Source organism: Ictidomys tridecemlineatus, chromosome 9 (genome assembly GCF_052094955.1).
Source record: "Ictidomys tridecemlineatus isolate mIctTri1 chromosome 9, mIctTri1.hap1, whole genome shotgun sequence".
Classification (NCBI taxonomy): Eukaryota; Metazoa; Chordata; class Mammalia; order Rodentia; family Sciuridae; genus Ictidomys; species Ictidomys tridecemlineatus.
This window is the reverse complement of record NC_135485.1, coordinates 98,220,826-98,246,918: the sequence shown is the minus strand read 5'-3', so window position 1 is coordinate 98,246,918 and position 26,093 is coordinate 98,220,826. Positions and strand designations below refer to the sequence as shown.

General features: G+C 36.8%; 1 protein-coding gene across 2 annotated transcripts in view; it reads left to right on the top strand.

The window, feature by feature from the left end:
- Tet2 (tet methylcytosine dioxygenase 2) overlaps positions 1-26,093 on the top strand; it is a 137,609-nt gene that overhangs the window by 36,954 nt on the left and 74,562 nt on the right. For both annotated transcript variants that reach the window (XM_005339807.5, XM_040293016.2), the window contains exon 2: positions 5,270-5,415. The gene's annotated coding sequence lies outside the window, so the exon portion shown is untranslated. The remainder of the gene's footprint in view (positions 1-5,269; positions 5,416-26,093) is intronic.

The window sequence follows — 26,093 nt, the reverse complement described above, 5'->3', positions numbered from 1 at the left end:
CATTCTAGAAAATATTGCAGAAGTAGATATTTACTTTGAAAATATAGTGAATACTTAATACAGATGAAATCAGAATAGGTTTCTGTCTCAGAAAAAAAAAACCACACGAGCTGTATTATCCTCAGAAAGATGACAACTTTTATAAAGTTTATTTCATTCAATTAAAACTATAGAGGTGTGAGGGGGTGAGAACATTTAAAGGTGCCCACAGGCTGTCGTTGTTGGAGTCCTCCCCCCAGTCCCCAGGCCTCTTACCTTAACACTCTTCAGCATTTACTCTCACGTTTGTTCTGTTGGACTAAGTGATGAGTTAGTTGTTTCTTTGTTTTAACTTGCAGTATGTTCGGTCAGAGGGGAAACCTACTGTAGAAGCTAGCTGACAATGTTTTGCATTTTCTCCTACAATGCTCACCTCAGGATCCTAAATAGTATCATTAAGCTTCTCTGTCAAAACAAGCGTCCAAACATCTGAGTCATCACTGTGGCTTTTTTTCCCCCCCTTGGAATGGTGTCATTTTGGAATCTTTCCAGAGCTGAGCAAAACCAGGATCATCAGTCATTGAGAAAGTGTGTTCTCCTAGAGACTCTTCTATATGTTTGGAATGGCTTCTTTTTTACTAAAAGGACTGTTTGGGGCCCAGAAAACTGAAACTTCATCTTCTCCTTGATAGTTTGCCGGCATGAATTCCAGCCAACCAGATAACAATGTATCGTATTGTGGCTTTCTAGGACTCCTCATCTCGTAACAGCCCTTGGAGGGCAAGTTCACTGAGCCTGCTTGGCGCACTCAGAGAGCCAAAGGTGCTACCATCCTGCAGAATAGATAAACATGTGTTACCAACAGAAGAGAGTGATAGCTGAAGTTCTGATACTATTTAAGTATTCTTTTACTATTTAAACAAAACAAACAAACAAAGCCAGGTAGGCAAAAGTTTCTTTGCCAGTTTTTGGCTCATAAATTACTAAACTCAGTACATACATATAGGCAGTGACCTCTTGCAGTTTTACCATTGTGTCCTTGAACCTTTCTTTTTTTTTTTTTAATTCTTTTTTTTTTTTAAAAAAAAGAGAGAGCACGAGAGAGGGAGAGAGAGAGAGAAAGAATTTTAATATTTATTTTTTGGTTATCGGCGGACACAACATCTTTGTATGTGGTGCTGAGGATCGAACCCGGGCCACACGCATGCCAGGCAAGCGCGCTACCACTTGAGCCACATCCCAGCCCTGAACCTTTCTTTAAAAAAAAAAAAAAAAGTAATGTTTGGGTGCAGTGATGTACTCCTGTAATCCCAGTGACCCAAGCAGCGTCTAAGGCAGGAGGATTCCAAGTTCAAGGTCAGCCATACCAGTGTAGCGAGGCCCTAAGCAACTTAATGAGACCCTGTCTCAAAATAAAAAAATAAAAAGGACTGGGGGCTTAGATGGGTGATAAAGTGGCCCTGAGTTCAATTCCGAGTACCAAAAAAAAAAAAAAAGAAAAGAAATATTTCTCTCCAAACCAGACTTCCTGAACTTTACCTGCCTAATGATTATTTATTTGGCATACACAGATTTCCTCTGAAGTACTGTATCAAGGACTTATCTTTTCATTTCAAATTAATTTCTGGAATTATCTATTTCTCTGACTCTTCTCACTTTACACACAAACTCCTGCAGTAAGCCAATATCTTGACCTAAGTCTTCTACCAGTTCTTACTACTAGAATGGGTACCACTGAAAAGTCATCCAGTGACAAGTGTTGGCCAGGATGTGAAAAAAACTGGTACATTGTTGTGAGAATGTTCAGTGATGCAGCTAATGTGCAGCTTAGCAATTCCTCAAAAGTCTAACCCAGAATCACCATATGACCCAGCACTTCCTCTCCTAAGAATTTCACTCCCCAGAGAATCGAAAACATGCCCACGCAGAGTCATGAATGATGTACCCATGTTCATTGCAACATTATTCACAGTAGCCAAAAGGTAGAAGGAGCCCAAGTGTCCATCCGTGGATGGATGGATAAACAACATGTGGCACACATAACCACAATGGCCTGCCTATTAGTCCTTCTTAAAAAGGAAGGACATTCTGATACATACACAACATGGATGAATTGTAAAGACTTTGTGCCGCGTGGAATAACCTGGACACAAAAGGACAAATTTTATGGTTCCTTTTATATGATACACCTAGGACAGTTACATTCATAGAAATAGAAAGCAGTATGGAGAAAAATGTGGAATGGAACCACCATTTGATCTAGCTATCCTTGGTTTATAACCAAAGGACTTAAAATTGGCATACTACAGTAATACAGCCATGTCAATGTTTACAGCAGTTCAAGTCACAATAGCTAAACTATGGAACCAACCTAGGTGTCCTTCAATAGATAAAGAAAATGGGGTATATATACACAACGGAATATTACTCAGCTTTAAAGAAGAAGGAAATTATGGTATTTGCCAGTAAACGGATGGAGTTAGAGAATATCAGGCTAAGTGAAATAAACTAATTCCAAAAAAAAAAACAAAGGCTGAATATTTTCTCTAATGTGGATGCTAATTCACAATAAGGCATTACTTTAGATTAGGTAAACGGAAGTGAAGGGAGGTGAAGGCAGGTGAAGGATAGGAGAACGAAAAAGACATTATTACATTATGCATATATGTGACTCTATGACCAATATGATTCTACAACATGTATACTCAGAAAAATGAGAAATTATATCCCATCTATGTATGATCTATCAAAGTGCATAAATGTATTCTATATCATGTAAAAATAATTAAAACAAATTAAAAAATTAATAAAAAGAAGGTAGAGTGGTTGCTAGAGCTGGGAGAGGGGAGAATGGTGAGTTTTTGCTTAGTAGGTACAGAGTTTCTGTTTGGGAAGAGGAAAAAGTTCTCTGTGGCTGTTGATGAGGGTTGCTCAAGTGTGTCCTCAATGACACAAAAATCTATACTTGTGGCTAGAATGGCAAGTATTATATTACATATATTTATCACAATAAAAGAAATCCCTTGGAAATGAATGTTAATATATGTTAATAAATGTATTAAATGAATGTTAATATTTGTCATATTAAAAACCAAAAATAACTTCAATGAACCTCCTTAGTAGACAAAGAAAATCTGGTATATCTATGGGTGAAATATTACTCAGCCATAAAAAGAAACAGAGTATGACATGCTTGAACCTTCAGAAACATATCAAGGGAAAGAAACTAGACTCAAAGGTCAAATTTTATATAATTTCATTTGTGTAAAATATACAGTATAGGCCAATCCATAGAGACAAAGTGGATTTAGTGGTCACCAAGAGCCATGGGAGGGTTGAATGAGAACTGACTCCTAGAGGGTATTGGATGTGTTTGGGGGGTGATGAAAATAATCTACAATTCCGTAGTCATGATAGGCAATAGTGGCCCAACTTTGAAAATACTAAAATCCACTAACATCTATGCTTTGAATGAGTGGACTCTATGGTATGTGAATTATATCTCAGGAAAACTAAATCTTGACTTTTATGATGCTATACTTCTGAAGTAATACTGTATCCCAGACTGAGCTTATTATTTCTTAACTCTGTGACTTTGAGAACAAGTTGAGCCCTCCTTTCCTATGCTATAAAATGGAAATAATAATAATAACTACCTTGCCAGGTTTTTTGAGAATGTTAAATGAAATAACTTGTAGTACATTTAGCATAGTAGCTGGCATTGTCTAAGAACCCAGTAATTTATGGAAAACCTTCAGAACCTGAACTTGAACATCTTCTAATACTATTCTGGATACTATTTCAGGATATTCAAATACTATTTACAGATATTCAGGAAAATGGTTCAACTCTATTAGCTATTTTACTAAAACTGTTTGGATTTTATTTTCAATCTGTCTCCCCAAATATTTCTAATGTACCTTTAGAGAAATCCTTCAAAGTGAGCTTTTTCATCTCCCTCCATTTATCCCTGCAGCTGTATTTTTGCCTGAAAACAGTTCTCTCTTCCCATTCCCCTCTCTCTCTCTCTCTCCCTCCCTCCCTCCCTCCCTCCCTCCCTCCCCCCCCTCTCCCTCCTCTTTCACCCTGCTCTTAGACTTAGTGGACTTCTCCCATGTTCTCCCATGTTTTAAACTTTCTCCCTTATTCCAGTGCATAGTCATCTCTGATTTTTATAGCACCCAAGGTTTTTACTATATCTTTGACCAACGAAGTCTTATTTGGCTTATGTTTTTTTTTTATTTAACCATAATTTTATTTTGCCTGACATCATGCATTATAATTGTAATGTATATATATAATTGTATACAGCTGCTGAACTATACAGAATCTATGAGAGTCAATCAGGGTGTGTGCTTTAAGAACATTTGAGTTATTTCTTAGTATTGGACAATTAGCACTACTATGCCTATCAATACTCTTAACAAATAACTATATCACTCAGATTCTTTCCGAGCATTTCAATGACACATTATTTTATTTTTACTGGTTGCTTTGATGATTATAATTTCCATCTTAACATTTTAATTTAATTAGAGTCAGTATCATATGAGTTCACTTAATAGAAAATATAAAAGCTTACCACAGATTGTTTATTTAGGTTATGCCTTTACAGTCTCTATCTTCTTAAGTGATCTCTTAAAAATTATGTGTCTGGTGTCTCCCACTAAATTAAAGTGTTTGAGCATAGGACCCACACGTTCTTACGCTATACCTATTCCAGAGCATGTAGTACATTGCCTTAACATGGTATAAACTGGATACGTATTTACTATTTATGACTTAAATTCATCCTACATAAAGATCCTCTAGGTACAAGGGTGGAAACTAATGATTTTCAATCCTGGCTTCACCATAGAATTACCTGTGAGTAGCTTACATCTTACCCAGTAGATCAGAATCTCTGAGCATAAGGGCTCAACTTCACACCCAAATGATATTCTTAGTAGCCCAGGCTAAGAAACATTGGATTCAACAGATCATAATTTAAACCACTGGTTCCCAAGCCTAATGGATTATTGCAGTCAAGATGTGGAGACCACATGTGCTTTGGGCACTGCACAATGCTCTCTACACATGTTAGGGAATACTATTCTTGGTGTTTTTGAGGGCATTATTGCTTGAGAAAGATCCTCTAACCCGAAATATTGTAACAGCCAACCATGTGATGGAAACATCACATATAGGATTCTAAAACCACCAACAACTCATGTAATATTTTTAATAACAGATGTATATGACTTAATTCATTTTGCAGACTTAAAAACTTTCAAACTCTTGTCTTTTCTAGGCTGGCAAACATTCAGCAGCAGACCCTCTCAAGATTATCTACTTGCCCTTGCTCCTGTTGAGTTGCCACATGTGGAAGCAGGAGATGGGCTCAGCGGCAGCCAGCAGGACATGATCCAGGAGGAGCAGTGAGGGATCGAACTGCTGGTATGACAATGGGGACAGTTGGTGCTTGGTTTGAAAATATAATTTTTTGTTTGTTTGTTACTTCGTACCAGGATTAAACCCAGAGGCACTTTACCACTGAGCCACATTCCAGGCCTTATTTATGTAATGAAGATGGGTCTTACTAAATTGTTCAGGCTGGCCTTGAACTTGTGATCTCCTGTCTCAGCCTCCCACATTGCTGGGATTACAGGCGTGTGCCACCATGTCTAGCTCCAACCATCTGTTCTAAGTTACCCTCTCAAATACCTTCATTATCTGTGCTTAGGACACATGGGATAGATTTTAAGATCAAGGAGTTGGCTAACCTTGTGTGCTGACCTCTATATATGTCTATATTTTCCTGCATTAAAGGAAGCTTTTTTTGTTCCCATCGAATTCATGATACCTCAGAATTTTTTAAAAAGAAGTAATCACTCAAATGTAACTATAAGCATGGAGAATTGTTATACCTGTAATCACTTGTTACATAATTTCTCTCCTTTTTTCATCTACTTGTGGCCACATTGTCTCAAACTTCTTAAGGACCAAATCAGTGGCATTTGTATTTATTTGGTCTGACCAGCAAGCACATACTTACTGAGTCTAAGCAGCCAGTTCTCGTAACAACATGTCAGAGAACTGAAGTGTGGAATGATAGATGTCAGGAGAGTCTTTGTGATTCTTCCTGAGAATTTCTGGAAATACATGACACTGAGAGAGGAAAACACCAGACACTTTTTTTCATCAGAGTCTTAAAATTGACCCAAAGAGCAGTTTGCTCTGAATGCCACTGAACTGCTAATGAGTATATCAAGCTATGTGTTCTTTATCAAATCCTTTTCACTTACGTGCATGCATAGAAGTAAGGAACAAATATGATTTTTTCCAAAATATTTAAGATGAAAACTAGCTTGAAACCTACTCTATCTTTGCCTGTAGAGAAGCCAGTTAAAATGGTAGGGGCATTATAGGAAGAAATTAGAGGTTAGGTAGAGAAAAGAAAGTATTAGGCATTTTTTTTCCCTTTTGTAATTCTTTCAGCTGTTAATTCAGCTTCAGTTTCACTGAATCTTGTTTATGCATTGAGCATAACAAATCTTCTAAAAAGCTATGTGGCTGTAATCTCTGCCTTCATCCCAGCCGCCTGAGGATATAAGTATCCACTCTGACACTTGATACTTCTTAGAGACTGACCTGGTGTTGAGAAATCCTTTCCAGTTTGTCCTCATTTCAACTCCCATGATTCCTGGATGTTGCCATTTTCATAGGGCAAGAGCATCTGCCTAGATTACCTCTCTACTCTGGGAATTTGAAGTCATTGTGAGAGAAAGAGAACTCAGCACAGTAGTGACTCTCAGAATGAAAATTTTCCCCTTGCATGCTAATATTTTTAGAGTAATAATTGTCACTGAAAATAGACTTCCTCTTTCCCCTCTCATGCTGGAAAATTTTAGGTAATCGTGAATAAAGCATTCTTTACCTTTCCCCCCCTCCTTAATGATTGCTTTTCTTCACTTTGTGGGTAAGGACTGTGGCTACTCATTCTGTTCTTGTCCTTTACATGAGAACTGAGATGGAATTTTTATCTCTTTAGTGAAATCACAACATTAGTCAGAAGATTTTTTCTTTTTTCTACTTGGAGGTGAAGGGTGGGTAAGAAAGGAAGTTATAAGTTCATGGAAAAATGTAAGATAAATTGCTAATAAGAAATTAAAATAATTCACTGCTTGGGAAAAAGATTTTATAAGTAGCTTTCTGAAGAGTTCTTCTCCCACATCCCCCAACATCTTATTTTACTTGTAGTTTATACAGTTAGATTAGCTTAGCTAAGGACTTTTTTCAGTACTAAATAGGACTGAGACATTTATTTTTAGTACATTTATTAGGGGTGTGTTCTTGGGAAAATTATTTAACTTCTTTTAAGACTTGCTTTATTTGGCAGTGAGGAAAGTAAGTAATAATAAGTAATAATGAAAGGATTGCTGTATGGATAATATGTATAAGGCCTGGCACATCTGAAGTCCTTTATTTTATAATAGTACTTGTTTTATTACTTATTAGTATTCTTAATGTTTCTTTCACTTTTTATTTTATTTTATTTTTTATCATTTTTTAATTTATTTTTTGTATTGCTGGGATCAAACCCAAAGTCTTATGCATTGTAGGCAAATTCTCTACCATGTAGCTACACCCTCAGCCCTCTTTCAGTTTTAAAAATATGAACTCATTTGAAACTATTTCTTTATATATATATATATATATATATATATATATATACACACACACACACACATACACACACACACACATAAATATATTTTTTTTAGTTTTAGGTGGACATAATATCTTTATGGTGCTGAGAATTGAACCCAGTGCCTCACGCATGCTAGGCAAGCGCGCTACCACTTGAGCCACATCCCCAGCCCTTGAAAGTATTTCTTTACCTATCAAATACTAGGAACTAGGAATGTATTAATGAGCAAAATAGACAAAAATCTTTTCTTGTTGAATTTAGAATCTGGAGTAGGAGACAAACAAAATCAAGGTAAATAAGTAATATGCACTTTATGCTAAATACCAAGAAGTACTAAACAAATATAAATGAGAAAGCAGGGTATTATGGTACATGCCTGAAGTCCCAGATAAGCAGGAAGCTGAGGCAGGAGAATCAAGAATTTGGGTCCAAGAGTTCAGAGTCAGCTTGGAAAACATGTCTAGACCCCATCTGTTTTTCTTTCTTTTCTTTTTTTTCTTAAAAAAAGAAGGAAGGAAGGAAGATGAGAAAAAAAGAAATCGCATAGCATTGAAGTAGTAATTGGAAATACAGTAGTTGAGAATGTTCAAGGGAAGATTATACAGTTCCATCATATACCAACAATAAGTATTTACTTAAATACCCAAGGAAAACTTAGAATAGGCTGGGGATGTGGCTCAAGCGGTAGCGCACTCGCCTGGCATGCGTGTCGCCCGGGTTCGATCCTCAGCACCACATACCAACAAAGATGTTGTGTCCGCCGAGAACTAAAAAATAAATATTAAAATTCTCTCTCTCTCTCTCTCTCTCTCTCTCTCTCTTCCTCTTCTCCTCTCTCACTCTCTCTAAAAAAAAAAAAACTTAGAATAAATGAGAACTTTAGAAGTTCAAGAAAGGGCGCAGTTCATTTGAACTATACCAGTTAAAGGAGGATTCACAAGGGGAGGTGGTGTGCTAGCACCTGGATCTTAAAGGATAAGAAGAATTTGGGTAGATAATAAGAAATAGCATCTGAGTGAAGACAAGTGAAGGGGAAAGAGTATGAGATGGAGTAAAATAAGGATGTTCTTAGCTTCGAGGGCAGGGGTGGGGCGGCTACCTTGTAGAGAGTCCACATTGGCAAATAGAAGAACGGTGTAAGAACAGGGTAAGGCCAAAGTTTGTAAAATCCTAAGACCAGACTAAAGGTGCTGTCCTGCAAATATTGCAAACAAATAAAGCAGATAGGTAGAGGATTCACATCTTTAGTAATATTATTTCTGACAAATTTGGAAGAGTAGGGAGAGGGGTGCTATTCTGCATTGATTCAAGAGTGAGACTAAGAATATGGATTATAAGAAGAGAGGCAAGAATGAAATGGGAATGTAGATCTGGTATCTACATGAAAAATCATGTAGACTTAATTGCTAATTGCACAAAGGAGATGAAAAAGAATCAAAGATTTCTCTCAGTTTTAAAATGACCAGTTTGGGCATTAAAGGAAAGAGAAATTTGGGGTATATTGGAGTTTAAATTCAAGGTAAATGAGGTAAGACAACCCAATGTATACATCCTTAAGGCTATTAAAGATAAAGTTCATGTAATTCTTGACATATAAACTGAATTAAGTTTCTAGGAACCACTTTTCCTATTTATTTAAAACCCAGGCAAATACTAACATGGTGAAAAAAATCTGTCTACATCAATATATATATATATATATATCCAAATCCTATATATTTGTGTTTATTTATTTTTTTAGTTGTCAATAGACTTTTATTTTATTTATTTATATGTAGTGCTAAGAATCAAACCCAGGGCCTCACATGTACTAGGCAAGTGCTCTACTAGCCACAATCCCAGTCGCCAATTCCTATATTTTTATTCCAAGTTGTGGTAATAATAAAAATGTTATTGATTGGAATCTAGTAGATAACACCTTGTTCTACCGGATCATCTGTCAAGGCTACCTAGAGATGTCACATGAATTCTCTTAAGTTCATGTTGTCAGCTATTACAGAACTTGGTCTCTCCCTAGGTCTCCACATTGAGAATTTTGCCCCTCTTTTCCATGCGGTCTTTAAGAAATGTTAAGAGATTTTGCCAGCTTGCTTGTGGAGAAAAGTATTAGCAGTTTGGTTTATTAGCACTGTCTTCAGCCATATTTCCAATAAGTGTGGACATTTAAAACTGTTTCTCATGAAGAAAATCTAACTTGTTTAGAGACTTCACTTTTGAATTAATCACTTTTCTTCCACTCACATTCATTATTGAAGTTGCCAGAATTAAAATAAATCAAAATAAATTCAGTCATTTGAGAAGTAGTTGTTATTTCTAATGTTGGACTCTTTCTGTTAATCTTTGGGGGAGGGAGGCTTTTCTTGGCCCTGGGGCTATAGCTCAGGGGCAGAGCGTTTGCCTAGCATGTGTGAGGCACTAGGTTCAATCTTCAGCCTACATAAAAATAAATAAATAGGCTGGCAAGGTGGTGCACTCCTATAATTCCAGTGGCTTGGGAGGCTAAGAGACAGGAGGATCGCGAGTTCAAAGCTAGCTTTAGCGGGCTGGGGATGTGGCTCAAGCGGTAGGGCACTTGCCTGGCATGCATGCACAGGGGTTTGATCCTCAGCACCACATACAAACAAAGATGCTGTGTCCGCCGAAAACTAAAAAATAAATATTAAAATTCTCCCTCCCTCTCTCTCTCTTTAAAAAAACAAACAAACAACAACAACAACAAAAAAAAACAAAGCTAGCTTTAGCAATGGCAAGGCCCTAAGTAACTCAAGGAGATCCTGTTTTTAAATAAAATACAACAACCAGGGCTGGGGATATGGCTCAGTGGTTGAGTGCCCCTAAATTCAACCCCTGGTACCCGCCCCACAATAGATAGATAGATAGGTAACTGTATCATATCTATCTATCTATAACTAAAAATATATTTTTTTTAAAAAAAAAGGCTTTTTTTTTTTTTTTTTTTTAGAGAGAGAGAGAGAATTTTTTTAATATTTATTTTTTAGTTCTCGGCGGACACAACATCTTTATTGGTATGTGGTGCTGAGGATCGAACCTGGGCCGCACGCATGCCAGGCGAGCGCGCTACCGCTTGAGCCACATCCCCAGCCCCCAAAAAAGGCTTTTCTTATCAGAATGGAAAACCTACCTATTAGGCTATAGAAAATAGATCTAACTCTGTGCCTGAGGCAGGAGAATTCCAAGTTTGAGACTAGCCTGGCAACTTAGTGAGACCCTGTGTCAAAATAAAAGATAAAAAGGTTTAGGGATGTAGCTCAGTTGTAGAGTACCCTTGGGTTCAGTCCCCAATGCTGAAAAACAAACAAACAAAAACCCAGCAAAACAAAACAAAAAATTATCAAATTCTATGCCTGATGGTCTTGATCTGCCTCCTGATCGTTCTTCAAATTTAAATCACCACCTAGGCTTTAAGATTAAAACTTCAGTGTTTCTTCCTTACAGATCATTCTTATGATATGATGTTCATACTCATTGTTCTGTGAAGACTAATGAAATAAATTTTATTTATTTAGTTAGTTAGTTTTGAGATGGGGTTTTGCTCTATTGCCCAGGCTGGCCTCAAACTTGTGAGCATGAGTGATCCTCCCACCTCAGCCTCCCAAATAGCAGGGACTAAAAGTGCATATAACCATACATCAGACTGTCCCAGAATTTTAAAACAAAATTAGATCCTACAGATCATCTAATGCAGTGCACTTTTCAAACTGTTTTCCTACTACTTATATTTTATTATTGTTAATTTTTAATAAAATGTATTTAGCAAGGGAGCAGAGTTAATTTTAAATAATTTTTTTTCCGTTGATAAGAGCGCTATAGTTATTTCCTTATGCATTTCTTTACTCTTTCCATTACACATGCCACAGAATGGTACAAACTGTGGCTGAACTAGGTGAAAGGAAAAACCTCTGTTGCTTATGGTGCCTTGGATACACGTTGAGGGCCAGAGTGGTCTCAGTAATCTGTTTACCTCAAGAAACTCAGAGAAGATCATTGACCTTCTCATGGAATTTACCTGAGAACTTTGGTAATTCCTAAATTCACAAAGAGCTCTGTAGCATTTTTTGCATTAAAAAGTATCCACATACCATGTGTTCTTGGCGTTTAGAACAAGTAAGTCATGCTGAACTAGGCTGTGCTCCAGAAAGTCATTTTCACCATTCTTGTATTTCAGTTTCCTCATCAAAAGGTGAAGTATCACTTGCTTCTATTCGTCTCACAGGATATTTTAAGCAGAAATGAAAGAGTCTTGGTGAAAACACTTTGCTTTCTCAAAGAAAGTTGAAATGAAAAAAAAAAAGCCTCTGAAATGTTTACTCAAAATTGCAGATGTTAATCTAGAGACTACTATTCTCAAAATATGAGGATAGTGTGAGTTATCTTAGATTTTTAACATTGAGAAGATTGGAAGAATTGTAATGATTTTCCAGGAGAGTTTATGATCATGTGATTTACCTTGTGTTTGTGTCTAACACTTATAATTTTCAACCCAAGGACATGTACAGTCCTGGAAATTTGCTGAGATCTTAGAAGGACTTTTTAAAAATACCTTTGCCATGTCTCAGGATTTTGGATTTCCCCATATACTTGCATGTGGGCTCATGCACAAACAACAGCAACAACAACAACAAACAAAACCATCCTTAATCCTTTCTGCCAATTGCTCCCACTTCATTGAGAACATTGAGCTTGCTGGGCAGTAAAAACTACATTTTTCGTTCTATCCATACCCTCAAATAAGCTTAGATACACCTTTATCTATTTTTCTAGTCTTCAGAATCACCTTAGTTCTATGAATTATTCCCTCATTGTTACCCCTGCTTCTCTTTTTTCTTTTTCTTTTCTTTTCTTTTCTTTTTTTTTTTTTTTTTTTGATACCAGGGACTGAATCCTGGGACACTTCACTACTTAGCCATACTTCACCCCTTTTAATCTTTATTTTGATACAGGGTCTCACCGAGTTGCTTAGGCCTAATTTGCTGAGACTGGCCTCAAATTTGGGATCCTTCTGCCTCAGCCCGGGAATTGCTGGGATATAGGCATGTACCATTGAGCCTGGTTGTGGACTTTTTTTTTCCCCCTCCTTTAAGTGGTCAGTTTTAAATGCTCCAGTAGGCTCATTCTTAAGTCCACATTTGTAGGACCTTCCCCAAAGAGAGTTTATCTGATCATCACGGAGATGAATGAGATACAGGAGTTCTTACCCCCTCTTCAATATCCGTGGATATCAGGAATCTAAAGAACTCAGTTCAGTTTCCCTACTACATATATTTTATTATTGTTGCTTTTAATTTTTAATAAAATGTATTTAGCAAGTGAGAAGAGTTTATTTTATATATTTTTCAAAATGTTTTCCTACTCCCTATATTTTGAGACTAGCCTGGGCAACTTTGTGAGACCCTGTGTCAAAATAAAAAATAAAAACGTTTATGGATGTATCTCAGTTCTAGAGTACCCTTGGGTTCCGTCCCCAATGCTGGAAAAAAAACCCAAAAAAACAGCAAAAAAAAAAAAAAAAATCAAACTCTATGCCTGATGGTCCTGATCTGGCTCCTAATCTTTCATTGGTCTGCAGGGAAGATATCAAATCCTGTGACTGGTATTCCTGAACTGGCTGTAACTCATGTCCAGCCTCTTCATCACTGTGCTGTCCTTTAGATCTCTCAGTCTGTAGGTCTTCAACATGACATTCTATTCACACATTTGCTGTGTCCTTGCTGTACCTCTCCTAATGAACTGCCCTTTTTCCTTAATGACCCAGCTCGGGAGCACTCATCGAGAGCACTTAATATTTGTGGCACAGTTGTTCCTCAGACTTCAAACTCCCTTTAATCATTTGTTTATGTTTGTCTGCTCTACAAACTCTGAAAATCCTAGGACAAAGGCTGTGTCTTAATATCATGCCCAGTGTCTGGTTACATAGGTACTTAGTCATACCCTTTAAAGAAAGCGTTCACTCTATGATCTTTTTTGTATCTCTTATTTCTCTTTGCCCCTTGCTGAACCCTTCTTAAAATAGATATAGCACCTGCCCATTGCTGGGAGGGGTTGTAGGGTTTGTAGAGTTAGGACTTCAAGTGTCAAAGCATGATAATCTCATGTGCACACAGTTACATTATTTCAGAGGTTGAATCTCAGTTTACTTAATTGTAAGTAACACTTGTGGAATATTTGATACTTCAAATTTTTTCCCTAAAGTATCTTACCAAAATTAAGTTTGTTACAGTTGAGTTTATGTGGTTTAGGCTATTTTGGGAGAATTTAGGAATGTACTTAGTATTCAAATTTCACTGGTATTATAGATGTTTTCACTATAGGAAGAGAAATTTGAGAACTTTATGGATAATATTTGATGTCTAATGGGTGATCATTTCATTTTGTATTGTTTTTGTGGTGCTGGGAATTAAACCCAAGCATACTAGGCGAATTGTCTACCACTGAACTATATCCCCAGTCCTTGGGGTGAATTTTTTTGATTAATAAATATACTCAAAACCTTTTAAAATTACTTAAATTTCTTTTGATGACAGGTTGTTTTACCTAGAAGTTTTTGTTTTGCTCTACTTTATCTTCCTTCCTTCCTTCCTTCCTTCCTTTACTGGTGATCAAATCCAGGCCCTTGCACATGCCAGGGTAGCTCTCTCAACTTAGCTACCATAGTCCTCTATGTTTTCATTGTCAGAGAAGAGGAATGTAGCTCTTGTCACAGGTCATGTGTTTGGATTGCTGTCCCCTAGCTTTTTGGTATTATGAGGACATAGCAGAGGGGAGACACAAGCTCTAGGGAAGCAGCCGGCTCTGTTTCTAGGGAGCATTTAGGAAAAAGTGCTGAGTTCCAGGTTTTCCCAATAAACAGTAGAGTGATTATTAAAACCTATAGCTAAGATGGCAATACACTTCCCGTATTGAAAGCAGAATTTAATGTTTGGGAACTTCACAAGTATTTCATAACAAAAAAAATTATAGCCTTTTGCCATAGATTTAATAAGCATGAAAGCAGATGTTCTCTAAGAGGTTTTCTTCCTGAGTTTCAATAATTTTTTAAAAATATCTTTATTTATTTATTTTTTTAGGTGGTACTGAGAATCAAACCCAGTGCCTCACGCATGCTAGGCAAGTGCGCTAACACTTGAGCCACATCCCCAGCCCCAGTTTCAAGCATTTTTAAAGATAAGAGATAAGCCTGGCACTATGGCTCATGCCTGTAATTCCAGTGGCTCCAGAGGTTGAGGCAGGAGGATCACAAATTTGAAGCCAGGTTGGGCCATTTAGTGAGACCCTGTTTCAGCATAAAATTTAAGAAATGCTGGGAGTTTAGCTCAGTGACACAGTACTTATCTTAGCATTTACAAGGCCCTGGGTTTAATCCACAGTACAAAAGAAAAGAAAGAAAGAAACTTAGAACTAATAAACTACTAAATGAATTCAATAAAATGGGTTTTATTTTATTTTATTTACAGAAATAGAAAAAATAATCCTAAAGTTCATACAGAACCACAGTAGATCCTGAGAGAGGTTAAATAAGTCTTGAGTTGAAGATATCACACTTTCTTATTTCAAAATATATTAAAAGTTACAATAAGCAAAACAGTATGATACTGGCATAACAACAGACATATAAAACCAATAGAGCAGAATAGAGGGCTCTGAAATAAGTCAATGCGCCCAAGGTCAACTGATCATCTACAAAGGTGCCAAGAATATGTAGTAGGGACAAAATAATCTTTTCAGTGAATGATATTGAGGAAACTCCATTTCTACAAGTGTAAGAATGAATGTGGACTATTATCTTACATAACATACAAAAATCAAATCACAACTGATAATCAAGTTAAACATAAGACCAGAAATCATAGAACTACTGGAAGAAAACATAGGGCAAAATCTTTTTAACACTGGCCGAGGCAATGATTACTGCTATTGTTTGGAGGGTTGTTTTGTTGTTGTTGTTTGTTTGTTTGTTTTTGTTTTGTTATGACACCAAAAGCACAGGCAAATACAAAAGCAAAAACTGACAAGTGAGGTTGCTTCAAACTAGAAAGCTCCTGCACAGCAAAGGAAACAACAGAGTGAAGAAACAGCCCTACTTACAAACCATAGAACCAACAAGGGGGACATCCAAAATATATGGGAAGATAAATAGCAAAAAACAAATAACTCAATGAGTGGACTTGAAACTTGAATAGAAATTTCTCTATATAAGACATGCTTATGGCCAACATGTATATGTAGGGAAGCCCTAGTATTTTTTTTTATTTTAAAAAATAAATGACAGCGGAATGCATTACAATTCTTATTACACATATATACCACAATTTTTTATATCTCTGTATATAAAGTATTTTGACACCCAATTCGTGTCTTCATACATGTACTTTGGGTAATGATGTCCATCACATTCCACCATCCTTGCTAATCCCCTGCCCTCTCCCTTTCCCTCCCACCCCTCTGCCCTATCTAGAATTCATCTATTCCTCCCAGGCTCCCCCCTCCGTACCCCTCTATGTGTCAGCTTCCTTATATCAGAGAAAACATTCATCATTTGTTTTTTTGGGATTGGCTAACTTTACTTAGCATTATCTTCTCCAATGCCATCCATTTACCTGCAAATGCCATGATTTTATTCTCTTTTATTGCTGAGTAAAATTCCATTGTGCAAATATGTCACATTTTTAGGGGGAAGCCCTAGTTCTATGCCCATCACCTTCAGCACTGCTAAGTAAAGTTCCACTATTGTTCCCCTAAGCGTTACTTCATTAACTGTTTCCATTTAGGAAAATACCTTCCATATTTTTGTTTTGCAAACCTATATTGCAAATTTACATTATTATTATTATTGCAAATCTATATTACGAAAATATATATTTATGAAAAGTTTCTGCCACATCCCTTCTGTTATCTGTTCACTCAGCCCTTATCTAAGTACCCTTTCACTTTGATCTCATTTTCTCTGATCCTTTTTCCTCCCTTTCTGGGAACACTGTTTCCTGCTTATCAGTTAATGCAGTCCAAAGTTATGTGTCTCATGTGAATATGTATGTATTTTTAACTCCCAGGTCAAATTCTTTTTTTTTTTTTTTCTTTTCCCAATACTTGGGAATTAGACCCAGGGGAGTTCTACCACTAAAGATGTAGCTTTTCATTTCGGGAAAGGGTCTCTAAATTGCAAAGGTTGGCCTCTTACTTGGATCATCCTATTTCAGTCTTCTGAGTCAGTGAGATTACATGCATGTAAAAACAAGAAGGAAAGGGCTTGGGGTGTAACTCAATGGTAAAGCATTGCCTTGTACATGTGAAGCATTGGGTTTAATCCTCAGCACCACATAAAAAGATAAATACATAAAAAGAAGGTATTATGTTCACCTACAACTAAAAACAATTTTTTTTAAAAATGAGAAAGTTAATTTCACTAGTGGGCTTTTGTTTTATGTTCAAGCTTTAAATTTTATGTTCATAGGATAATTATATATTGAGATACCTGATAATGGATTGAAATCCCTGTTGTTGAATCCCTCAACCTCTCTGAGAATTGAAGATTCCCTTTAAATTCAGTTATTTATCTGAATTATTCAAATACTTAAATCGAAAATTTAACTTAGAAACCTTAGAGTTTATATATTTTAAAAAGTTGGGTTAAGTTTAAAACAATAAAAGCACCATTTTCTTTAAGAAAGCACCATCTTCCCTTAAATACATGATCGAGCAATTGCTTCCTAATGATATGGCTTGTAGTTATACATCTCAGTTGCTCTGTTGTTTAATACAATGTGTTTCCTAAAAAAGTTTATGAAAAGTGCAACTATTATTTCAAGTATGATAGTAACTAACATGAATAACTATGTTAGTTACTATGATAGTAATTAACAAAATAGACATGAAACAAAAAAATATAAAAGATGGCAAATAGGAGGTATGAAATAAAATAATCAGTGGAAAACATTTTAACCAAACAGTAATAAAGGTAGTCCTTTTTGGTGAGAGTTGTTTTTTTTTTTTTTAAGTTAACTGAGGGTTTTTCCAAGACCATTAATTATATATTTTACCAAGCAAAATATAAAGCAATAGATTACCTCTAATTTGACTAAAATTGAATTCCTGCCAATGTAGGTAAAAAAATGGTTTCATTCACAGGGCATCTTTCCTCCAAAATCTATAGATTATCAACTACTGCCTTCTAGGTTTGTGTGAATGTTGGAAATTACTGCATATTTTGCAAATACCACCTGTCCCTATCTTTTTTTATATATAACACATATATAGATATGTGTCCCTTGAGCTAACATATATATGTAATATGTCCCTACTGAGATATTTCTACAAACTTTGATTCTTTGTTATAGAAGTCCTGTCAAAATTCTAGATAAGCAATACACATACATATTACTTAATGAGTAACATACTTAAAACAAAATGAAATTCAAATTAATTTTATTTTTCTGCAAGCTCATGCCTTTGAGAAACCTGAGCCTTCTAAGGCGAGATGACTGCTCCAAAGTGGAGTAGCTCTGGGTCTGTCTGTCGGGTCTTCTGGGTCCTAATTCCCATCCTACTTCTACACATTACCTGGAGAATCTGCAATTCAGTTTTTCTTTTAAATATCTTTTATTAAAGAAATACAGGAAGTAATTTTTTAATTATTCATTGTTCCTAGTTCCATGTTGGTGATTTTTCTCCTGAAACTCTGTTTTTTGTCAAAGTCAGTAGTTGTTTTTTTTTTTTTTTTTTTGCCTTTTCTAAATAACAGTGAGTGTTTATTTACATCATAACAATGGCCACATTGTGGGCTGGGGATGTGGCTCTAGAGGTAGCATGCTCGCCTAGCTTGCATGCTGCCCAGGCTCGATTCTCAGCACCACATACCAACAAGGATATTGTGTTCGCCGATAATTAAAAAATAAATATTAAAAATTTTCTCTCAGGGGCTGGGATGTGGCTCAAGCGGTAGCGCGCTCGCCTGGCATGCGTGCGGCCCGGGTTCCATCCTCATCACCACATACCAACAAAGATGTTGTGTCCGCTGAAAACTAAAAATAAATAAATAAATAAATATTTTAAAAATTCTCTCTCTCTCTCTCTCTCTCTCTCTCACTCTCTCTTTAAAAAAAGTTTTTCTCTCTCAAAAAAATAGATAAATGAACAATGGCCACATTGTGTTATTTATCAATATCTAGGAAGTTCCTTTTGTCACTGGAGAAGAGATGTCTCTGAAGAAGGGTCCCAGGAGTTCCCAAAGGAGAAGGGGAAGTCAACTCACAAGCAGTGGGATTCTCAGGACCAGTAGGCATATGTGACAGAAAAGAATTTCAGCCTGAGCCAGAAGTTTATTTAGGAAGGAAGATACTCACGGGCTATCTGAACAGTAAGAAGCAGCTCTGGCTTGGGGTCCAATATTTAGAGAAGGGCTGTATCAGGGTCCAGACTGGAAGTAGATCCAGGGTGGAGCTGCAACAATTTTGCACCTCTGTTCCCTGTGGTTGCTTATTTCCCTCATTTTACAAGGGCAGGAGCCAAGGGCAGGAGCCAGGGGCAGGAGCCAAGCACAGGGGCTAAGGGTGTGTCATTCAAGATTTACAACCCTGCTAAGTCTCAATGTCTTATGAGTATTTCTTTCTTTTTATCCTAAACACATATCAATAAGAATGTGTGGGTTTTTTTTTTTTTTAAACTTGAAAGAGTATGTTTGTGGCAACAGGAACTCTGGGTCTATTTGCAGAAAAATAATTTGAAAAGTTGAACCGTTATTTTCTACAAATTTATTTAGGCATTATTTCTTGAAATGATTTTACTAGGGTATATTTCCCTATGATACCATTTGGTCTTTCTAGGTTATCTAATTGATGATCTAAAAAGTACATGGCATTTTACCATTTTAAAAAATATTCTCTGGGGGCTGGGGATGTGGCTCAAGCGGGTTCGATCCTCAGCATCACATATAAACAAAAGCTGAAAGCTAGAAAATAAATATTTTAAAAATTCTCTCTCTCTCTCTCTCTCTCTCTCTCTCTCTCTCTCTCTCTCTCTCTCTCTCTCAAAAAAAAATATTCTCTGTAAAAAAAAATATTCTCTGTACCTACAGATATAGCATTTCTGTCTACACTAATTTAGTTTATGTGGGTTTTTTATTGCCTTAGTTTTTCTACTCACTAGATTCTCTAAGAACCTACTCAAGTTTATTTATTAAGCTTATTATGTATGTTTTTACATTGTTTTTGTTAATTACTTTTTCCTTCTTGTTTTCCTAAGTTATTGAATTAGATTACTTAATTTATTTTTGTTCTATTTTGTTTTATTAATAAAAAGATTTTTAAGGCTCTAGTTAAAATTTGGATATAGCCCATACATTTTGAGATGTGCTGTGCTCATTAACCTTACTTTTAGAAATTATTTCAAAGTTTTCTTTAAGCAAAGTTACTTAGTAAAAGAATCAAAATATCTTTAGTTTTGTTGACCTTGAATAAAGTCAATCCAGTTGAGAACAAAGAAGATTACATTTGTTTGGGGATAATTAGGATTATAATCTGGGAAAAACAGATACAAGAAATCTGGAAAATGTGCTCCAAGGTTTTATGACATGGTGGCTGTATTTATAGCTTTAAACCTGAAGACGGTTGGTAACTATATCATTTGTTAGTTAGGAATTATGATTAGTGTTGGCAGAAGTATTATTTTATGAAAAAGGATTGGGTGCAGGTCAGCAGAGCTGAACAGTGTTTCCAAGGTCGATATGAAAGAAGGGCTTCTCCAGTTCAAAGGTTTTGTAGCAGCTTGTCTAAGATCTGATTAACAGTGGCGGCCTCTGTCTCCGTTTTCAATGCCTCAAACCAAAAGTACTCTATTTTATTTTTATTCTCTGACAGCTTGTTCTCACTCATTTTGTTATTTGCAGTATTTTGTTGGTTCTGGGGATTTATCTCAGAAGCCCTCTACCAGTGAGCTAGGTCCTCAACCCTTTTATTTTTTTTTTTATTTTGAGACAGGGTCTTTTTAAACTGCCGAGGCTGGCCTTGAACTTGGAATCCTCCCTCCTCAGCCTCTTGAGTTACTAAGATTACCAGAGTGCATCACTTCTTCAGGCTTTATTTTCTTCTTTTATTTTAGTCTTTGTTTTTCATAGGTACCATAAAATTATGTTAATTTTTTGGTTTCCACCCTTGGTTTTTAGCTTGTAACTCCTTCCCCAAGGCTACCACAGAAACTAGGATTTTTTCCCCAACGTGGGTCTTAGAAAATCTCCCAATTCCCAAGGAATGTCAGCCCCCATGCCCTAGGGGAGGAATGCTGTAAGGAAAGACCTAGAAGAAGGTTGAAGCTGATAGGCTTTCTGGGTTTCCCCCACCCAGTCTATTAGTATTAGATTTGGAGTGAAGTCTGCAGAAAAAACCCTGAAAGTCCAGGTAGCAGAACTTCCAAGAGCCGAGCTCACTGAGATTTCTGGAGTGTGGCACCCTGAAGAAGGTACGGAAACCCCAAGCCCCTTCTCCTGTGCTTTAAACTATGTATCTCTTCATCTGTGTCTTGTAATATGCTTTACGATAAACCTGTAAATTTTCTTGTGTTCTGTGAGCAGTTCTAGCAAATTAATTAAACCCAAGGAGGGAGTTGTTGGAACTGGGATTCATAGCAGTTTTCAAGTGGGAGCTAAAGTGGAACAGGGTCTAGAGGCCAGTCTTGGTGCTACATCCTCAACCTGAGATCAGATGCTTTATACAATCTATGTAGTGTCTGCAGTGAATTAAATTAGAAAACCAGGCTGGTGCTTGCTGCTGAATTGCTTCCTTGCTGATGGGAAGAAAGAAACCTGCACTCCTGTAAACCTATGTTGGCTGTGGTGTGAGAGTGGAGGAGAAGGCAGTGTGTTTTTTGCAACACGGGTACCATTCTGGATTTGTTCCCCCTGTTCACATATCCTTAAGAAGGGCTGATTCACCTGTGCCCACCAAAGAATAATCAAATCTTCTTAGACTGTTCAAGACATTCTTTTGGTTGGGGCCTTATCACTAGAAAGCTTTTTGTTATTCGTTCAAAATATTGCTTAAGAGATCCGACTGCCTCCGTCCTCTGCCCTTTCCCTTTTTTTTTCTGGTCCTGGCTTTAGAGTCCAGTTAGGTTCATAATTTGGTTATGTGATTTTCTTTTTGTGTGTGCTTCAGCCCGCCAAGTTAAGACCTATCCTGTTGAGATTTTTTCCCTCTCCCCCTGAATCCTACCATTGTAAAAACTTGAGTACGCTCCTCAGTGAGACCCTTGGGAATGAGGAGCCAGGGCAGAGAAGAGTCCTGCCATCCACAGGCATTTGGTGTGCTGCAATTGTACCTAAGTATTGACTTTTCCTCCCACTGCCTTGTGGTTGCATGAGACTTGCCCATTTCTCCAAACCTTCCCCACTCTTCAGTCTTTGCAGTATGTAGTAGGAGGGAACCCCTTGGCTGGGAAGACACCTTCCCTACCTCAGGGTGAGCACACTACTCAGCACTGTTGTAAGTTCAGTGATTCCATTTTCTCTCCAGCTGTGCCCCAAAAGACAAGGCTTTCATCACAGTCTCCCTCGCCCCTGTTTTGTGTTGTCCCCTGTTTGGACAAGTCATGTTGTCCAAGAAGAGGTGAAAGAACCATCTGCCAGAGTTTCCTTTACAGCACTTCTATAGCACTTTTATTTATTTTTCTTTTCTTTGTTTTTTTTTTATTTTTATTTTTTTGGTGGTGGTCTGGATAGAACCAAGGGCATGCCAGACAAACCCTCTACCAACAGCCCTTCCATAACTGTTTTTTTTTTCTTTGATTATTTTAATAATTTCCTGGGAATAAGGGCACATTCCTGCTTCTCCACAAGTCTTGATTTTTTTTTTCCATGAACATGATAGAAATTAGCTCCTTAAAAGGATTATTTTTTACTATTGGGGATTGAATTCAGGGGGCACTTTACCCTTGAAATACATCCCCGGCTTTTTTTGAGGCAAGACCTCACTACTTTGTCAAGACTGGCCTTAAACTTGCAAGCCTCCTGTTTCAGCCCATGGTTTGATCAGATTATTACAGGTATGCACCACCTTGCCTGCCATAATGGATTTCATATTGGGTAAGGCTTTTGAGAAAGTTTAAAATAGAAGTCTTTCAAGAAGAGAGAATAATTTATCAGCCAGTCACCCAGATAAAAAGCAGATCATATTTTTAAAGTTCTGAAGCAAACTTTTTTACATTTCAAATTTAAGTTGAACTCTAAGTTAAAAACTTAACTAACCAGGAGCAGTGGTGCTCTCTGTAATTCCAGAGGATCAGGAGGCTGAGCTAGGAGGATTTCAAGTTTGAGGCCAGCCTCAGCATCTTAACAAGATCCTTTCTCAAAAATAAATAAATGAATAAATAAATAAATAAAGTCTCTCAGTGAGAAAGAACAAGTGGCCTGGACACTCAGTTCCTAATCCTGCAAAAAATAAAAAATAAAATAAAATTAAGGAACATGTTCAGTTTGGGCTATGGCTTCTATTTCAGTGACTGTATTAAGAAAACTAAATAACTGAAATGATTGATCATAAGAAATCTTTTTTGCTATGAAAGTCACTGTGAATACTTTGACTCTGCAGCTAAGTATTAGCAAAAAGATTCACAGTGTCTAGGGACAAACTTTAATTATAATGATTTTCTATAATATTTTCATATACTTTTTTGTTTTTGTGCAAGCTAGTAGATTTTCATTTGAAAAATTGAAGTGGCCAGCATTGAGCACTCCCTAGACTATTTCTTATCTACAACTTTTTTTGCATGTGTGTGTGTGTACCAAGGATTGAACCAAGGGTTGCTTAACCACTGAGTTGCATCTCCAGCCCTTTTTATTTTTCTTTTGAGACAGGGTCACACTAAATTGCTTGAGGCCTCACTAAGTTGCTGAGGCTGGCTTCGAACTCTAGGATCCTCTTGCCTCAGCCTTCCAGCTACTGTGATAAGAGGCACTTACCACTGTTCCCAGCCCTCTCATCTACATTTTGAGTCCTGAAGAATCCACTTACTGAGTTGGGAATCTGGTATTGCTGCCTCCACTCTCAATTTGTTTGTATTTTGTTTTGTTTTATTTATTTTTGTGGTACTGAGCACTGAACCCAGGAGTATTCTGACTTTGAGTTACATCTCCCAGCTTTTTTTTATTTTTTTCCCTTGAGGCAAGCTCTGACTAGGTTTCCCAGGCAGGCCTCAAACTTGTGATCCTCCTGCCTCAGCCTTCCAAGCCATTAAGATTCCAGGCACACACCACCATGCCTTCATTTTTTTTTTTATCTTCTAATTATTTTTCTTACGTTTAAGCGAAGTATTAGGAACGCAAAGACTTGATTTACTTTACTGTTCAGTAAGTTTAAAAACTTAATTAAGTCATCTTTATTTCATCACCCTTTTTCTATTTCTCGAATCTTTTTTTCTCAATCAAAAGTTGCTGAACGTGTCTAACTCTTTACTAGCTTCCGTAGCATCAAAAAGAGTTAAGTAGAAGTGGGGAAAGGCACAGTGGTGAGTAGGTAGTCTTTCTAATTAATCTCAAAATTTGGGAGTAATTTACTATGAATTCTGTTCTTTCTGCCATAACAAAGAGGAAACAGCAGGAAACTTGGTACTAATTAAAACAGCCTCATTCCACCAAAGAACTGAACAGTCAGCAAATATAACCTCAAATTCAAATAGTGATAAGTGTTTCAGGCTGAAACAGGAATAAAGGAACAAAGTTATTAAATTTTAACATCTACTGGAAAATAAAGTGCGCACCAGTTTAAATTTGATATTTAATAATTAATGACAACAGAGCAGATGTAAAAATAGATACTTCCCTGGGTTCGATGCCCAGTTCCAAAAAATAAAAGAGGGGAGGGACAAAAAAAAAGTGTTTCATGCATGGTGTATGTATTTGAGTGAGGGCTATTTCCAGGCAAGCAGAATACAGTAGTGTAAGTGTCTATATCGGTATTTTTTTGTGCATTCACCATTAGTTTTATTCCAGCTGTGAGTTATTCAATCAAGGTCATTAAATTTGAGTTTGATTAACAATATTTGAAGTTTTAATAGCTAGCATAATAGCAGCCTTATGTGTCAAAATGAGTCTTCACACAGGGAGGAAATCTGAAATTTCTTATTTCTTAGGATTAACTGAAACGCCCTGGACATAAGCCAAGACAGAGTCCATCAGCTTTGGATCTTACACTAGTCATCTAGATTGACTTCCAAGGCCAAGATATCTTAATATTCTTTGCTCATTGACTCAGGTGTATAGCTGACATAATATATTTCCAATAGCTTTTTTGGCTAAAATAATACATATGCCAGGTTGCTCTATTACAATGGGATCTGAAGGTCAGAAGTTATTTCGCTCGCGCGCGCGCGCGCGCGCGTGTGTGTGTGTGTGTGTGTGTGTGTGTGTGTGTGTTGATAGACACCAAAAAAGGAGGTGGTGTGAAATTCATTCCAAACCTTGAGATTAATTGGAAACACTCCCACTCATCATTGTGCCTATGGATTCCAGAGACAGTAAAAACAGAGCAAATAGGATGCAGTTATTGATGGGATGTTTGTTAAGAGGGAAGAAAAAAAATTAAACACCTGAGGATTCATCATATTATGATATACATTATAGACAGGCAGGTGTTAAGTAAAAAACAGTGAATTCCTCCTGGGATATGTTGAGTATAATGTGCAGTGTGACGTCCAGGCATAGATTATTAGAGAAAGTGAGAAATTTGAATGGGGAATTGTATCAGGCTATAAGACATCTGAGAGTATCGGCTATGTTGAGAGTAAGAGAGGTCCTCCAGCAAATTGTTATCTGTCTTTCTGGCCATCTCTTGGGTTACCTTTCTGACTTTTTTTTTTTTCTTTTTGCAATCTTTTAAGCCCCAATTTTGAGCCAGCTTCTCAAACTATACTTTTGGTGATCTATTTAGTTGTATGGCTTTGAATACTATTGACAGACTGATGTAACTGAAAATAATCTTTAGCTTCAACATTTACTGAGTCCCTAATTTGTATGTGACTGCCTAAGATATCTACTTGAATTATGCGTACCTCAAATTTAGCTTGTTCAAAACAGAAGTCTTAATTTTCCCATCAGTCATGTTTTTTTCCAGTTCAGTTTTATCTCAGTACATACCACTGTCATCAACCTTGTAGAAGAAGAAAAAACTAAGCATTATCCTGGTTTACTGCCTTTCATGCATCCTCTCACACACAATTCTTTTCCAAGTTGTTTCTTCTAGAATGTCTCCTAAATCTACTTTCTTTCTTTTTGATTACTGCAGTTTAACTTCATGCAACTACTCTTTAAGCCTTCAGTTCTTTCTCTCTACAAAAAACGGAAATGATCTTTTACTTTTTAATTAATTAATTAATTTTTAATGATGCTTAGAGATCCAACTCAGGGTCTTGTACACATTCTGCA